This window comes from Rhinolophus sinicus, linkage group LG01, assembly GCF_036562045.2.
Source record: "Rhinolophus sinicus isolate RSC01 linkage group LG01, ASM3656204v1, whole genome shotgun sequence".
Classification (NCBI taxonomy): domain Eukaryota; kingdom Metazoa; phylum Chordata; class Mammalia; order Chiroptera; family Rhinolophidae; genus Rhinolophus; species Rhinolophus sinicus.
In genome coordinates, this window is record NC_133751.1 from 174,608,301 (window position 1) to 174,627,537 (window position 19,237).

Here is a 19,237-nt window from a genome sequence, read left to right on the forward strand (position 1 = left end):
ATTAGTCCATGACCACAAATTTGATCTGTCAGGTGAAATTGACTAATTCCTTGAAAGACACAAGCTGACAAAACTAACAGAAGGGAAATAAATAACCTGATAGCACTATACTGATTTATGAAATTGTACTAATAGTTAACAACCTTCAAAACAATAAAATACCAGGCCCAGATGCTTTCATTAGTGAATTCTACAAAATGTCCCAGTAGAAAATGATACCAATTTCCACAATCTCTTTCAGAAAATAGAAGCAAATGGAATACTCCCTAACTCATTCTGTGAGGCCAGCATAACCCTAATACAAACCAGAATTTCTCTTAAACATAAACACAAAGTATTAAACATACTCAACAATGTATTAGCAAATTGAGTCCAACAATGTATAAGAAGAATTATATACTAAGACCAAATAAAAAAAATAAGTAATTATATAAATTCATGCACAAAAAAGCATTGATAAAAATACAAAACCCACTCATGATAAGAAAACTCTTGGTAACTAGAAATATAGAGGAATTTCCTCAATTTGACAAAAAAAAATCTATAAAAATAACTAGCTGACATCATACTTAATGGTCAGACATTGGGTGATTTCAAGGGTGTCATGTTTTACAACTACTATTCAACATTATAAGTAAAAGCTAGTGCAATAAAATAGTTTGACAGTCTCTTACAAAGCTAAACATAGTGTTATCATACAATCTGGCAATCAAGCTCCTGGATGTTATTCCAACTTATTAAAAAGAAATTATGTCCACATAAGAACCTGCACATGGGAGACATCATCAAAATGGCCACGTGAGGTGAGCCTCTGTAAAGCTCCCCTGAATTTACAACTAATCGAACAACAATAACTCCACAAAGGACTCCCTGCACAGCAGACAGGCAAGAAGAAGAGGCCTACTACTGAATTCACCTAAAGGGGGGTGAATCGCGCCAGCTGGGGAGGAGGGAAGGGAGAAGTGTGGAGACAGAGCCTCACGGGCGCAGGACGCAGACCTAGTTCAGTGCTCCAAGCTCGCTGCATCTCAGAACTACCGCAGCTGTGGGAGAGGGAAGAACTCGGACTGCTAGGGCTCCTTATGGCCCACAGGGCTGAGGGGGCAGCATATAACACGGCTGAACCCAACACTCACAGCAGAGACCTCGGAGAAAAGACTGAGGGAAGAAGGCTGAAAACGGTGGTTTAAGCCCTCACTGCTGAGCAGAGAACGGAAGCCTTAGGCACTGAGACTAGCTGCCCCCTCCCTACCCTCCCAGAGCTCGCCCCGCCCACACCTGCCCGGTGCTATGTGGGGAGCCATGGTTGCAGTTAACTCTGAGCCTTAACAGAATGGCTCGGTTTATGCTACCTGTTTCCTCCCCCTGAGGCAATTATCTCTGCCTGCATCTGGAGAGTGCTTGCAGGCTGCTCAGGAATGTGGTGGGAGTGGCCAGTTCCCGGAACAAAAGGCTGATGACTATCAGGGCAATTGATAAGATAATTACTTTTGGGAGTTTCAGTGAATTTTGTGTCTCCTATGTTAAAGTTAAAGATTTACTGTTAATGAGGTAATGCATTTTTGTGCTTGTTAAACTGCACGTCCACAGAATGTATAAATTCTGGGGACAGAATAAACTCAGTGGCTTCAGCATCACTGGAGTCCGATTGATCGCATCATCAAATTGTGTGAGTGTCTTTTTTCATTCCCACTCCCCTTTTCAGGAACCATTCGACTCGTGGCAGCTGGCTCGCTGCAGTGCTAGAAGCAGAACATTAGCAGTATCAGATCAAAAGAACAGAATATTTGCTGTTCTGAGAACTGTGGACCACAGACACAGATTTGCAGCCCAACTAGTTCCAGCAAAGGGGAGGGAGCTGTGGAAGCAGGACCGGTTGTGGTGGTGGTCGCCGCCATTGCTCTCATCCACCTCTCACAACTCACCCCGTCCCTGGCCCCACCTATCTGGGTGGATCCCTGAAGGAGTAAACAGAACTGCTGAAACATACAGGCTCTGAATCTAGTACAGGAAGAGCTTTGGAACTTCAAAAGCTCTCCGCATACCCACATGGACACTGCGCCCTGTGACCCAGGCGAACTATTAACAGAGGAGAGGCCTGTCTCCCAGGGAATCCCCCCATTGTGTGAGAAGCTGGAATAGTGCAAAGAAAACATAGCACTACCATGTGAGAGAGAAAAAAAAGGCTACAGTGGAGAGAAAATAAAACATTCTACCAACAAGTACTGGAAAATAAAAGAAAGACCTCTTCCTATCAACTTGTTGCAGAAGCCACTCCTGTAGATGTCTAGGAAGAGAAATAATAAATCAGTAATTGCCATGAATAACCAAGGCAACAACACAGCTCAGAAAGAAAGTGAAAAGTCTACAGAAAAGGAACTTAAAGATATGGAAATATGTGACTTAAATGAAAGAGAATTCAAGATTGCAGTTCTGAAAAAACTCAATGAGATGCAAGGAAACACAGAAAGGCAGTTTAATGAACTCAGAAACACAATCAAAGAAAAACATGAGCATTTTATGAAAGAGATTGAAATTTTAAAAAAGAACCAACTAGAATTTCTGGAGATTAAGAACTCAATAGAAGAAATTAAGAATGAAATGACCAGCTTAGGTAGTAGAATTGACCAGATGGAGGAAAGAATCAGTGACATCGAAGATAGAAACCTGGAAATTACACAATGGAAGAAGAAAGAGACTTGAGACTTAAAAGAAATGAAAGAACTCTACAAGAACTTTCTGCCTCCATCAGAAAGAGCAATATAAGAATAATGGGCATAGCAGAAGGAGAAGAAAGAGAGAAGGGAACAGAGAATATATACAAACAAATTGTCGATGAGAACTTCCCAAACTTTTGAACAGAACTGGATCCTTGAATCCAAGGAGCAAATAGAACACCTAATTACCTCAATCCCAACAGGCCTTCTCCAAGGCACACTGTATTGAAGCTGTCTAAAATCAACGACAAAGAAAGAATCCTCAAGGCAGCCAGGGAAAAGAAGACAATAACCTACAAAGGAAAGCCCATTAGATTATCATCAGATTTTTCAGCAGAAACGCTACAAGCCAGGAGGGAGTGGAACCAAATATTCAAACTATTGAAAGAGAGAAATTATGAGCCAAGAATAATATATCCAGCAAAGATATCTTTTAGAAATGGAGGAATAAAGACCTTTCCAGACATACAGAAGCTGAGGGAATTTTCGAATACACGACCTGCACTACAAGAAATACTAAAGGAGGCTATTCGACCACCATCAACAGGGACAATTTGTGGCAACCAAAACATAAAAAGGGGGAGAGTAAAGGCCTGAACCGGAATATAGGAATGGAGAATGTAAGCGTGCTGAAGAAAATGGAATACTCTAAATATCAAACTTTGTTTTACATAAACTTAAGGGTAACCACTCAAAAAAACAAAACAAACAAAAAAAACAAATCCAGAACTGAAATATATACTGTAATAAATGAAGAAACAGAGGGAAACATCATAGAATACCACACAGAAATAATAGACAACAACAAAAAGGCAAAGAAACAATGGCGACACAGCCTTACCAGAAAACTAAAGATAGGATGAGAGGAAATTCTCACATATCAATAATCACCCTAAATGTAAATGGACTGAACTCACCAATAAAAAGGCACAGAGTAGAAGATTGGATCAAAAAACTAAACCCAATCATATGCTGTCTCCAAGAGACACATCTCAGCTACAAGGACAAGCATAGACTCAAAGTGAAAGGGTGGAAATTGACACTCCAAGCAAATGGTACCCAGAGAAAATCAGTGCAGCCATAATGATATCAGATGAAACAGACTTCAGGGTGAAAAAGATAACAAGGGACAAAGATGGACATTTCATAATGGTAAAGGGCAATATACAACAAGAAGATATAACAGTCATAAACATATATGCCCCCAATCAGGGAGAACCGAAATATACCAAGCAACTACTCACAGAATGAAAGGGAGAAATTGACCAAAATACAATTATACTAGGGGACTTAAATACACCATTGACAGCTATGGAAAGATCATCCAAACAGAAAACAAGTAATGAAATAGGAGACCTAAATGACACATTAGATGAAATGGACATAATTCACATATAGAGAACACTTCATCCTAAAACATCAGACTACACATTCTTTACTACTGTACAAGGAACATTCTCAAGGATAGACCACATGTTGGGACATAAAATCAGCCTAAGCAAATTTAAGAGGATTGAAATCATGCCAAGCATATTCTCTGATCACAAGGCTTTGAAATTGGATATCAACTGCAAAAAGAAAGCAGGAAAAAACACAAATACATGGAGATTAAATAACATACTTTTAAAGAATGACAGGGTCAAAGAAGAAATTAGAGGAGAGATCAAAATATACATAGAAACAAATGACAATGAAAATACATCCTACCAAAATTTTGGGGATGCAGCGAAAGTAGTTTAAGAGGGAAATTTATATCCTTACAGGCCTAGCTCAAGAAACAAGAAAAATCCCAAATAAATAACCTCATGTTACACCTAAAAGAACTAGAAAAAGAAGAACAAGTGAAAGCCAAGGTCAGCAGAAGAAATGAAATAACAAAAATCAGAGCAGAACTAAATGAAATAGACAACAAAAAGACAATAAAAAAATTAATGTGACAAAGAGCTGGCTCTCTGAAAAGATTAACAAAATTGACAAACCCTTGGCTAGACTCACTAAGATAAAAAGAGAGAAGACACTAATTAACAAAATCAGAAATGAAAAAGGGGAAGTTATCACGGACACCACAGAAATACAAAGGATCATCCAAGAATACTATGAAGGACTATATGCCACCAAATTCAATAACCTAGAAGAAATGGACAAGTTCTTAGAAACATATAGCCTTCCAAGGCTGAACCATGAAGAACTGGAAAATCTAAACAGACCGATCACCAGTAACAAAATTGAATCAGTCATCCAAAACCTTCCCAAAAGCAAAAGTCTGGGACCAGATGGCTTCACTACTGAATTCTACCAAACCTTGAAAGAGGATCTAATACCAATCCTGCTCAAACTCTTCCAAAAGATTGAAGAAGAGACAGTACTCCCTAACTCATTTTATGAGGCCAACATCACCCTGATACCAAAACCTGGTAAGGACAATACAAAAAAAGAAAATGACAGACCAATATCTCTGATGAATACAGATGCAAAAATCCTAAACAAAATTCTAGCAAATCGAATACAACAATGCATTAAAAAGATTATTCATCATGACGAAGTGGGGTTCATCCCAGGGGCACAAGGAATGGTTCAACATACGCAAATCAATCAATGTCATACACCACATAAACAAAATAAAGGACAAAAATCATATGATTATATCAATAGATGCAGAAAAAGCATTTGACAAGATACAACATTCATTTATGATTAAAACTCTTAATAAAATAGGTATAGGAGGAAAATACCTTAACATAATAAAGGCCATATATGACAAGCCCTCAGCCAATCTCCTGATTAATGGTGAAAAACTGAAGCCCTTTGCTCTACGTTCAGGAACACGACAGGGCTGTCCCCTATTACCTCTGCTTTTCAACATAGTGTTGAAAATCCTTGCCAGAGCAATCAGGCAAGAGAGAGAAATAAAAACATCCAAGTTGGGAATGAAGAAGTTAAATTAACACTCTTTGCAGATGACATGATGCTATATATAGAAAACCCTAAAGACTCCACCAAAAAGCTATTAGAAACAATCAACGAATACAGTAAAGTTGACGGCTACAAAATCAATGTACAAAAGTCCATTGCATTCCTATATAACTAACAATGAAATCTCAGATAAAGAAATTAAAAAAACAATTCCTTTTGCAATTGCAGCAAAAAGAATAAAATACCTAGGAATAAACTTAACCAAGGATGTGAAGGACCTGTATGCTGAAAACTATAAGATATTTTTGAAAGAAAAATGAAGAAGACCCAAATAAATGGAAAGACATTCCGTGCTCATGGATTGGAAGAATCAACATAGTTAAAATGGCCAAATTACTCAAAGCAATATACAGATTTAATGCAATCCCCATCAAAATCCCAACGGCATTTTTTAAAGAAATAGAACAAAAAAATCATCAGATTTGTTTGGAACCACCAAAGACCCTGAGTAGCCAAAGCAATCTTAAGAAAAAAGAACAATACTGGAGGTATCAAACTCCCTGACTTTAGCTTGTACTACAGGGCTACAATAATCAAACCAGCATGGTATTGGCAGAAAAACAGACCCATAGACCAATGGAATAGAATTGAGAACCCAGAAATAAAACCACATAAATATGGACAGATAATTTTTGACAAAGAAGCTAAAAACATACAATGGAGGAAAGACAGCCTCTTCAATAAATGGTGCTGGGAGAATTGGATAGCCACGTGCAAAAGAATGAAACTGGACTGCTATCTGTCACCATGTACCAAAATTAATTCAAAATGGATCAAAGACTTAAGCATAAGACCTGACACAATAAACTGCATAGAAGAAAACATAGGTACTAAACTTATGGACCTTGGGTTCAAAGAGCATTTTATGAATTTGACTCCAAAGGCAATGGAAGTAAAAGCTAAAATAAACGAATGGGACTATATGAAACTTAAAAGCTTCTGCACAGCAAAAGAAACCATCGACAAAATAAAGAGGCAACCAACTGAATGGGAGAAGATTTTTGCAAACAGTGCCTCTGATAAGGGGCTAATATCCAAAATATACAAGGAACTCATGAAACTCAACAACAAAAAACAAACAACCCAATTGAAAAATGGGCAGAGGACCTGAAGAGACATTTCTCCAAAGAGGACATACAAATGGCAATTAGACATATGAAAAAATGCTCAACATCACTAATCATCAGAGAAATGCAAATAAAAACCACAATGAGATATCACCTCACCCCAGTCAGAATGGCTATCATCAACAAGACAAATAGAAACAAGTGTTGGAGAGGCTGTGGAGAAAAAGGAACCCTCATACACTGTTGGTGGGAATGCAGACTGGTGCAGCTGCTATGGAAGGCAGTGTGGAGGTTCCTCAAAAAATTACGAATAGAATTACCATATGACCCAGCAATCCCTCTCCTGAGTATCTACCCAAAAAATCTGAAAACATTTATCCATAAAGACACGTGTGCTCCAATGTTCATTGCAGCTTTGTTTACGGTGGCCAAGACATGCACACAACCAAAATGTCCTTCAATAGATGAATGGATAAAGAAGTTGTGGTATATATACACAATGGAATACTATTCGGCAGTGGTAAGAAAAGATGATATAGGAACATTTGTGACAACATGGATGGCTCTTGAGAGTATAATGCTGAGCAAAATAAGTCAGACAGAAAAAGCACAGAACCATATGATTTCACTGATATGTGGTATGTAAACCAAAAACAACAAAAGAACAAGACAAACAAATGAGAAACAAAAACTCAGACACAGACAATAGTTTAGTGGTTACCAGAGGGTAAGGAGGGTGGTCGGTAGGAGATGAGGGTAAAGGGGGTCAAATATATGGTGATGGAAGGAGAACTGACTCTGGGTGGTGAACACACAATGGGATTTATGGATGATGTGATCCAGAATTGTACACCTGAAATCTATGTAATTTTACTGACAATTGTCACCCCAATAAAAAAAAAAAAAAAAAAAAAAAAAAGAACCTGCATGTAAATGTCTATAGAAGCCTTATTCATAATTGCCCCAAACTGAATATGTCTTTAAGACCAATATGTCTTTAAGAGGTGAATGGAGAAAGAAAACACAGTACATCTATATCATGGAATACTATTTAGCAACAAAAAGGAATGAGCAATCAAACCATGCAAATACATGAATGAATCTTAAATGCATATTTCTAAGTGAAAGAAGCCAGTCTGAAACAGCTATATATTGTATGATTCCAATTCTAAAACAACCATATATATATAATTAAACAAGTGGATGAAGAATGGTGGAAATCAGGTTTCTCACTTTTGGAGTAGGAAGTTACAGACCAGCAAGATCACTCTAGAATGACCAATATGATGATACAGTTTGGGTCATTTCCATGTCCTCATGTTTGGTTCAACATAGAGATAGATGGCTACATATAGACGTATTTATAAATATGTGTGTATTTCTATATATCTATATCTAACCTCTCTCTCTCTGTCTCTGTCTCTGTCTCTCTGTCTCTCTCTCTCTCTCTCTCTCTCTATCTCTCTATAGATCTAGATCTATCTATCTATCCATCCATCCATCCATCCATCCATCCATCCATCCATCCATCCATCCATCTATCTATCTATCTATCTATCTATCTATCTATCTATCTATCTATATAGTTGTCTACTTACTTTTTCATCTGAGAGGATCTAGAAGTAATGATACACCAATGGCAACATCCAAACCTAATACCAAGATCTTACTAGTTTCTAATACAATTCGCAACAAAAGGAACAAGGGTACTTTGGAGAAATGCTTCTTTCTGGCGCTGTGGCAGGAAGTAAACATAATAAGCTTGACGCATCTTATAGTGCCAGAAACTAGGGAAATACTAAAACGATAAAGACACCAAAAGAACAAAAAACAATATTGGAAGTATGTTAAAGGGACACAGGCGCCAACTGAAAGAGCTACTTATGCCCATAACAATCTGAGCTACTGAATAAAGCAGTATAAAATTAAAACCTAAAGTACAAAATAAATATCCAATATTAATACTGATATTCAATAAACATCCATACTGATATACAGAAATTATTGAACAAACAAGTAGTGGGGATAAAAGATAAATTGCTTATGTACATGAATTTTAATTAATTTATGTAAATACTCCAGAATGAGAAGAGTAACTCCCCACATCTTCGGTGTAGACTAGCATAGTGATTTCCTTCCAAAGTGTACAGTACAGAAAGAGGGTGGAAAGAGTAACTTTATGATGGAGAAACTTAAAAAACACTACCTCAGCCAGGTGGTCAAGATCAACTTCAATAGCATGTTGATAGTATGTGCCCTGAATATGATGTGATGAGAATGGCAGTTTACCTCTGTGGTCTTCCTCCCTGAAACCCTTAACCACAGGCTAATCATAAGAAAAACATCAGATAAATCCTAACTAAATGACATTCTACGAAAGAGCTCACCAGTAATACTCAAAACTATTGAGGTCATCAAAAGTAAGCAAAGTCTAAGAAACTGTTTCAGTCAACTGGAGCCTAAGGGATATGACAACTAAATGCTACATATTATCCTAAATGGGCTCTTGGAACAGAAAAAGGTTATTAGGTAAAAACTAAGGAAATCTGAATAAAGTATAAATTTTAGTTAATGTATATGTCGACATTAGTTCATTAATTGTGACAAATATACAATTGTAATGTAAACCGTCAATAACAGGAAAAACTAAGTGTGAAGTATATGTAAATTACCTATACTATTTTTTTCACAAGCAGTCTCTAAATCTAAAACTATGTAATAAAAAAATTCATTTAAAAAATTAAGCATATTAGTTCAAAGATTAAAAAGGCATGATATTAAGATATATTTTACAAATAAAATCATTAAAATTTATTAAAGATAAATTAATATTAAGAATAGTTAGAGAAATAAATGACTTTCTGCACAAAAATAAGGTAAACACTTTTTCTGCACAAATATAAGATAAAAACTTTTGCAAGATAAAAAATAGAACATAATAGGAGTTCTAGACAGATGAGATAGTTGTGGGAAGCTGAGAAGTGGGAAGCTAGAAGTTTAATGAGTTAAAGCATATGCTCAAGTAGAAATATAAAAACAAATGAAAAAGAAGCATGGATAAATGGATAGGGGAAAGAAATTCATGTAGAAACAAACTTCATTTTCCAGTGACATCAATTGTATGTAATAAAGTGCTGTGGTTATGGTCCTGGATGTGAAATCCATCATAGCTGAGAACCTCTGAATAGAGGACTTTTCATATTTTTTCTCTATCTTTACTTTATGCCCATTTCTCAAACCCTTAGAGATGAGTTTAGTTTTCCAAAGTCCTTAGCCTTCTTTACCTCTGATAAAGTTGAATGTGTAATAGTGTCCAAAGAAGTTTTTCATTTCCCTGCACTGTTAAAATAAAAAGTAAAAAATTTAAAAAAATAAAAAGAACTTTGATATATGAATTTATACTTTAAGTTTTAGATGTGACATTTCTTGAAAATAAGACTACATAAAAAATAGGTGACTATGTATAATATTTTATCACAGATGCTGTATATCTTCTTGAATATAAGAATTAATTAAAAACACTGCAGGTATATATACATACTGGGGGTGCCAAAAAAGGGTATACACATTTTAAGCGATGTTATCTATGCTCAGGCAGTAGTTCACCATAATCAGAAGTGTCTGGATGCTGATGGTAACCACTGAGTACCCCTTGTAATTGCAGAAGTCAAACATGACTTTTATTCATCTTTTGTTACTAGTACACATTGAATATTACAATTAATACAGTCTTTTCCCTTCTGAAAATGTGTGTACATTTTTTTGGCACCGTGTGTGTGTGTGTGTGTGTGTGTGTGTGTGTATTTAGTTGAATAATAAATATTTTTTTTCCAAATGAATATATATCAGTGCATAAAAATTTATTTATGGTCTAGTAATTAAAAAATGTTCAGAGAGATATCTTTATCATTTAAATAATCTGATTCACTTTGCAGAAATGCTTTGTTTTTATATTTCTCCTGTACTGTCTTCAACATGTTCTAATAAACTTGTAGAAAGTTGAGAAGTTTTCGTAAAAAAAAAGTGAATCTTTTCCTGAGCTTCATCATCAGTACAATCTTTTTCCTCAACAAATGCTTTCAAGTCAAAATACCCCCAGAGGCAAACCTCTGAAAAGGCAAATGGGAATCAGAGTATCTGTTCTGCATGTAAATACTTTAATAATTCATTAACTTAGAATCCTTTTATCCTTTCTTTCAACATATAATACAGTATTTATTTGGGAGAGAGAGCATGAGAACTAAATATTTTATATAAATATAAAACTAACACTTTAAAATAAATATTTGTAATATTTGTTATAAAGGAGTCAGTTTTACAGTGAATATTGAAGTTTTTAAAGCTATTTTACATAAGAGTAAATTATTCATTTATGCATATTTCAAAAAGCATATTAATGTTGTCATTTGACAAGTTAAATTGAGTCTTTTTCACATATTGTATTTTTATTAATAGTCTACTTCTTAATAATATTTCTTAATAGCTTGTTAGAGAAATGAAGAAAATTAGGATTTTGAAAAATATGTTGGACATTTTTACATGAGAAATTTCTTCATTATAATCACATGTAAAATTTGCAATAATTAACTAATAAAAGTAACATGTAAAAACTTATTTTTGAAGTGAGTCCTTTGATATTAAACATACTTAAAAGAACTGTAATTATCAGACCTTCAAAAGTATCAAAATATAGTAGTCCATTCTAAAATGCTTTGTTTTAAAATATTTCTTAAAATTCTTCACTAGCAGCCAGATGCTTGAAAATTGAAGGTTAAAAACAACAAAAAGTATAATTTCCTAAATAAAAACAACTCATCACAAGATTATAATTTCCTTTCCAACTGCAGCAGTTTTTCAAATCAGTTTATAAAATTTTCCAAACAAGAAAATATTCAGACATGAGGAAATAAATGCTAAGTTACTTGTTTCTTTCTCAGAGGCTGTGCTTCTTTTAATTTATTCCAAAAGAACCATGGTTAATGTAATGACCTAAATTGGAAGTTAGGAGAAAAACAAAATGAAGAAAACAACAAACTATATTAACAAAGGAAAATGATGGAACGAAAGGAAAAAAAGAAATAAGGAAGAAGACCTTATACCAAGGTTAAAGGGTATAGCAAAATAGTGTCTATGCAAGTGGCATGACGAGAGGGTAAATTGCATTGTATTCCCTCCTCTAGTGGACCACAGAAGGTACATTGGTTAAAATAAATCAATAGACCTAATCCAAAATTCACACCTCCCTATGTTCTCTCCTGGTTTTTGAAACTGGATGCAGATTCAAAGTCAGGAAAAGCAAAAACTGCTGTTTAAGAAAAACGAAAACAACAAATACCATCGGTTTTCTCCCACACTAGCTATATTAAGAGTATATTGCTCTGCTCCCCATTTTGTCAATCCTATCCAAAATCAGTTTTGGTGTAGCTTTCGCACTTTTAACAGAAATGGCCGCAGCGTGTAGTCTTCTTCACTCTTCTCCCTAAATTCCTTAACGTGGACTAGGAGTTTATAAATTTCATCCTTTGCCTCTGGTTTCTTCATCATTCATGAAAAATCCCCACCAGTCTTTCAAACTGCCTTGGGTAGATGTACTGGAAAATGGGAATTTGTATTGTTACTGACAATTAACAGTTTAACCAAAATGGCATCTCATTTGAGGAAGTCTGTCTCACTAGGAATAAAGGGAGTCGCGTGCTTAGGCTTGTTGGTGATACACGTTTGGTAACTTTGGAATGGTTGGCTGGCTATTTGTCACTGACTAAAAGACATATTTTCTTTTCTTTTTAAATTACAACTTTTCTGCTTTTGCGTAGTCAATTGAAAAGGGAGAAATACAAGAATCCTCCCAACATTCCCTGCCTTGGGAACAAAGTGGAGCGGGGAGGATGGATACCGAGCTGTTCTGCAAACTGGTCTAGTGTAGAGAAAAAACCAGGGGCAACATGAGAAAAAAAAGAGGCCATCCACCCAATGTCCTAATGTAAGCTCTTTGCAATCACTTTATCTATTATCTGCTTGGCAAGGATCAAGCAGGACATTTAGAGATACTTTTCAAAGAAAGGAGGTAATAAAGTTGTAAAACAAAACGAATTAGTGTGTGGAAAATATTATGCTTAATGCATTCTCAGAGTAGGAAAGAAAATTCAAATAAATGAATAAAATAAAGAAATATATAAAAATGTGATTTTATAAAATTTGAGAATAAGCATACTAGCAGAAGCATATTAGCAGGTAAGATGTTTCCACTCTTATTACGACCATATTATGACCATAAAGTGAAACATAATAGGACTTATTATTATCCTCATGTCATTCTAGCAGTGAATTTTACCGTATTACCTTTCTATAAGTGGCAATCTTTCTAATTATCTTGATGGGATGAATATTTATGTGTGTCTACTATGTTCCAGTTAGAAGGAAGTGATAGTACATTCCCTTCTAAGTGTCAAAGTTGCTATGAGCTTACTGTGTTTCGACCTCAAACTACACAGGACACATTGATGTAGAAAATAAAACAGCCTTTCATAAGCGACACAGAGATTTCCTAGGTAGGAAAGAAATTAAGATTAATGAGGCAATGATGGCTGGTTTAGTGTGTAGCAAACAGTTCCCTGTGGGCATTGTATGTCTCATTTTGTAGTTAATAGATGGCCTTATATAAATAAATATAGATATTATTTACCATTGAATCATTTTTCACACAATCTGTTAATAGTCCCCGATAGATCACCCTGGTAGCCTTTCAGCATGTGTTTCTTTTTTACTCAAATAAATAAACCTAATATGTATATGAATCTGCATTCTTCCTCTAGCTTAGTCTTAAATCAATACAAGCAAATACATATGTAGAAAACAAAAAACAAAAAACTAGATACATGGGCTTTTTAAATTCTACCCCATCCCAGGTTTAAAATGTTATTTGGAACAAACAAAACTCTAGATAAAACTACAGAAAAAAATTCACATTTAAGAAACAATGATTTTCCTAGAATATAGCTATATAATCATGGTTTTGTCATTCTTAGATACCTGTTGAAATTTGCTTTTAAAAATTTTAAATAATTGGAGTAAAAAGATATTAAATGTTTGTGTGGTAGAGACAGAAAAGAGATTGGAGGAGATAGTGGTTCTCAACAAAATGTTAAAACTAAGAATATTTGTAAGTTGGGGATTTTTCTCAAAAATGAATCCATTTAGCTTCTATATGTCATTTGTGCTGACTACATAAATCAATTCTCAAAATTTTAGGGTGATGATATCATGTTTTTATATGTTGGCTAAAATTAAAGACATGCATATAGATCAGTAATGATATGCATTACTTTGTATGGGGAAACCGTGTCTCGGTTTTCAAACATTTTGGAACTCGAACAGTCTTCTGGAACGGATTACATTAGAAAACCGAGTTACCACTGTAATCACTATTGTATGTTTAATCTGTGGCCTGTGTTACCCCAGTATTTCTTTCTTTACACCCCAAAGGAACTTCTCCCCTATCCTGGCTAATATCCCTCCTAGAAATTTCATGAAAACCCCATGCACACTTTTTCCCCCCACATTTTTACATTCTATTTGCTGATGGCTCTATTACTCTTGTCCTATCCTGGTCACTATGTAACTCTTTTGTTTTTCTTTCTTCAGGATCTCAAAGAAGTCTAACTTTCTCAACCATTCTATTGACAAGTCCAGAGGTAATAATTTAATTCCTATAGGTCACTTATTTAACATGCCATGCATGTATTTTGCTTTTTTCTTTTCTTTTTGTGAACATGTCTCATTTCCATCAAATTCATTTGAATGTGCCTTAAGAGTGGAGGACATGTCTTCAACAAATAGACTACCATGTCAGAAAATGCTTGAGTTCAAACCTGTCTCTGCTGTTTATTAGTTGAGATATGAGGTGATTAACCTCTCTTAGCTTCAGTTTTATCATAGGCAAAATGAAAGCAATAAAGCCCACCTCAGGGCATTAATGTGAGAATAACTAGTGCAAATTGTTTAGCCAATTTATATTTTGTAGAAAGTTACCAATCCATGTAGGTTCCCTTCCCCCATTTATATACCCAAGGTGTTCTTAGAAGAGTGAATTCTACATAACCATGTTTAGAAAGCCTGGGTAATAATGAAAATGCTGTTGTTCTCATAATAGACTGCTATTTTAATTTCACTATTTTGCTCATCTATCTTAAGAAACAAACAAAATTAATTCTAGATTTTTAAGTTAATGGCAAGTAACACTGTCTGAGAACATTCAAAATCAAAGCAAGTTTTTGTTTTGTTTTCTGTTGTTAAGGATGAGGACTGTGTTTCTGTATTTGTGTTTTTGCCTTTGATAATAGTGAACTAGAACTTCTTTTTGTTAATTTATAGTCTTTCAAACAAAATAGTGAGAACATACTGACGACATAGTGAGGTAGTAGTAAAAAGCTAACAATCCTATAAACCTCAGTCTGCATTGTAATTCTTTTCTAAATCCAATTTCCAAATAGAAATAAACAATATTGCCTCTCATTCTGGCAGAGGGATATCTTTTCATTTTTTCTAAGTTTGTTGTACAGCTGAACTGATTCTTTAAAATGAAATCTTTATCTTCTCCTAGAATACAAAGATACTGAATATACTAACAAATTACTTAAATAGGGAAAAGTGAAAATAATAGGGACAGAAAGACATAAACCTTAATTCTTAAAAGTTACATGGAATTGTTATCAAGAGAGGCAATGATATAGTGATTTAATTTGTGATGATTCCCATCTATCTATAGCTCCAACACAAGTATATTTATGCTATCAACTCATAGCCCTTTCTGTGAACCACTTTTTTTTTTTTTTTTCTAAATGCCTACCTCATGAGAAACAGTCTCTACTATCTAAGTATGTTTTTTTTCATGGCCAAGGTAGCTAGCTAGCTGGAGGATTCTTCAAGCAAAACAACTGATGACATCAAGGAGCAGGAAGAGGTGTAGGACGAGGTGCAGACAATGCAGGATTGCTAAAATCCTTTATGCTCAGAGAAGATGGCACAGTTTCTAGGGGCCTGGGCCCAGTGTAGAAAGAAGGATATAGACCAAGAGTCTTAGATTATGCATGTAAATCATCAGGACAAGCACTCACAGAGTAATAACTTAAAACATCTCTGTTCGAAAGAACTGGCTGGTTGACACTGCTCTACTTTATGGATTTTAAAGAGACAATTGTAAGAAACTTAGAGAAACACATTTTCTTCTTTAACAATGTTTTGTACATTATTTTCCTTCTCTCAACAATAGTAGGTATTAGACATTAAGTCTGGAATTAAAATATTTATCTTAACTGAAGGAATTTTTAATATCAATTAATGGGGATAACAAGCAACCAATTGAGAATTACTAAATTGATATTAGGGAATGTGAACCACAATTAAAACAATGATGTTATAAATTCATGAATGCTCTCTCCATTGTCTACGTGGAAAACTCCTATTCATCCTTTAAAATACTATTTAAACAACATGTTCGCATTATTGTTTGTGCAAGACTTAATCACTTTTCTAGAATAATGATCACCCTCTTTTCTCAATAATTTCTATCCCTTGAATATCACACTTCCTGGGGGATATAACATTTTAAAAAGTATCTCCTTGTCAGTTGCCCACTCTACAATTGGCTCCTGTAGAGCAGTGCTTTTCATATTTATGTTTTCAGTATCAAGTAGAATTTGCTAAATGATATGTGTCCAATAGCTGTTATTTTCAGTGTTGACAATTATAATGAATCAAGTTAATTATAAAGTAACAAGACTTATTTTAATTTATAAGTAGTAAAGTTTCCCTAAATAAATTGAATATACACCAAAGGATTTTAAGAAATAAATATCAGTATCATTGAAAATAAACTAGTAGTCAAAAGGACTACTTTGAAATAAAATACTCATTTGGAGGTAACCTCTCATTTCCCTTAAGCTTTCAGTATGTAGTCTTCCTTTTACTCAAAAATCTTGATGATTCCTTGATTTAGACTTCATGTCTGATGGTGGCCCTGTTTTATGAGTCCTCACTTGCCTCTTCCAGTGTGTCATCTTGAATCACTGATTAAAGCAAAGGCTGTATTTTGGGAAGGTCTGATCAACAGATATATTTTGATTGGTTCACTGAAAATTTAAAAACATTTCAATTAGTTTCTGGGATTTGAACATGAATATATTTTTCATACAAATCTGGATGTTATGCTTGTATTGATCTGTAAAAAGATTTGGCTATAGTGAACCTACTTTCATGTAGGTCAACAATTAGCTGAAGCTACCACATTTAAATGGGTGTATCTCTTTGGTTTGCTACAGCTGCTACCTGGTTCCTTTTACCTCATTTCTGCTCCTGCCTGGCCCGCGTACATATTTGCATTTATAATCCTTGAAACACATCCTCTATTTTTCTTAACTTTTTACCTCCCCAAATATCACCCTCTCCCAAAGACAAGCATAGCATAGGCACTCCAGTGTATTTCTACTAATTTTCTCATTCATCTGCAGATAAATCCAAGCAAAATTACAATTTTATAATTATTTCCTTTGTATTTGTATTAAATAGAATTTTAAGATGGATATTTTGTATTTTCAATTGTAACAAATTAAACATTGCTTCAAAATCTTTTGATAAAATGAGATACCAATAGATACAAAAAGAATAAGTACATAGGCGAGTTAAATTTCATCATTCAAGGTCACTGTGCCTTATATAACATCTGACTTTAAGTTGAACTTGTTCGTTCTGGGGAGGTGACAGTTGACAAAAGCAGAAAAGTCATCTTTTTCACAGATGGTAAAATGACCATCACCTTGAACTTTAAAATATAGAAATGGTTTCAGAGAAAATTTCACAGCAATATAACAGAAAGCATTGGAATAGATTTTGGGGATAAATTTTTCAAAATGTCTCAAAAAAAGAAAAATAGGCAATGCCTTTAAATCTTCAAAAATGGCTATTTGAAAATGTCAGTAACAATTGCCCCTAAAAAGTCCTTACAGTTTTATGCCTCTGAAGTTATTTCCTTGTCTTCTGACTTGCTATAATAAAGATAAGTGAACTATCAAATTGAGAACTTTGTACTGAATGCTATGATGCTCTAACATATTAAAGATGACTCTGTGAGGCAGATTATCCAGTTGGACTATTAAAATGAATCACTTTAGAAAACTAAGACTTTTAAAATTTCCTTCCACACTTAAATTGTACAAAAAGGAATTAAAAACTACTGTTGGTAGTGAATTAAAATTTCAGATGGGTAATTTGCTGAGGTGGATCCAAAAGTCTAAATAATTTCTTCTGGAAATAGTTCCATTAACTTAGAACATATGATATTTGTACATTGAAAACTTGAGTATTAAAAGTATAACTATGATTCATTCTTGCTATAAGAAAGATAGATTTACTTATTTGATTTTTATTTTTATCACATTTAAAAGCACCAACACATTAAACAATAACCATAAAATTATTCCAGGACATCTAAATTTCTATCTGCCTGAGTAGAGATGAACACAGTTTGTCTTTTTTTATTTTCATTTTGTTTTCAGAGAAGCACAATAGTGAGGTGGTTAAAAATGTCAAGACAAACTGCCTGGTGTTCAAAATCTGGATACTCCGTCTACAGTGTAACTGTGAGTGGTTTTTTAACCCCTCTGTGCTTCAATTTTTCTTCCATAAAATGAAAATAAAAATAGTAGCAAATTCCTTGGACTAGGATTAAATGAATAATGCATACAAAATAGCTGGCAGTATTCTTTTTTCAAATGTATTTAATAAGTTTATATTGAGTCCAAATATTATAGTAGTTATAGATGATGTCCATAAATATCCTTGTGCAGTTTAAATTTTTAATAACTTTACTTCCTTGCAATATGCAAAAATCTGCAAAATGAAAGAGGAAAACTCTTATGTAAGTAAAATTGTTAATTATTTATTTGTTCTAATTATGTTTATTTTCACCAAATACCATGTTCACTTTATAAAAAATAACTATATTAAAATGTATCTAAAATCATAATGAATATCTTAAAGTCTAAATTTCCACAATTAAGTATTGAGTAAAATCTACTCATCTCATCCAGACATGGAAGACTTTCAATGGCTTCAATTCAGATAGCAGCGTTGGGGAGACAGAAAGTGGATTAAACTGCATTTTGCAGGTTATCCCTTCCTGATAGAGAAATAAATTGTATGACAATATTATGAACACACCAAATAACAAAAAAACTCTATAATACAATAAATATCAATTGTGTTAGCAATAAAATAGTTCTTTATAAGAATTAGAATACAAATTTTGATAAACTTTATTTTTTGATTTACAATCTCATGTAAAGTTACATTACAGTTTATGTATGTTAGCATGCTTTCAATTTCCTGAAGGTAAATGTAATGGACAGATAATTTATTTTGTTGATATAATTCTTCCTTATAATTTTAAAATTGTATTTTTATATTATATGAATATTTAAATTTAAT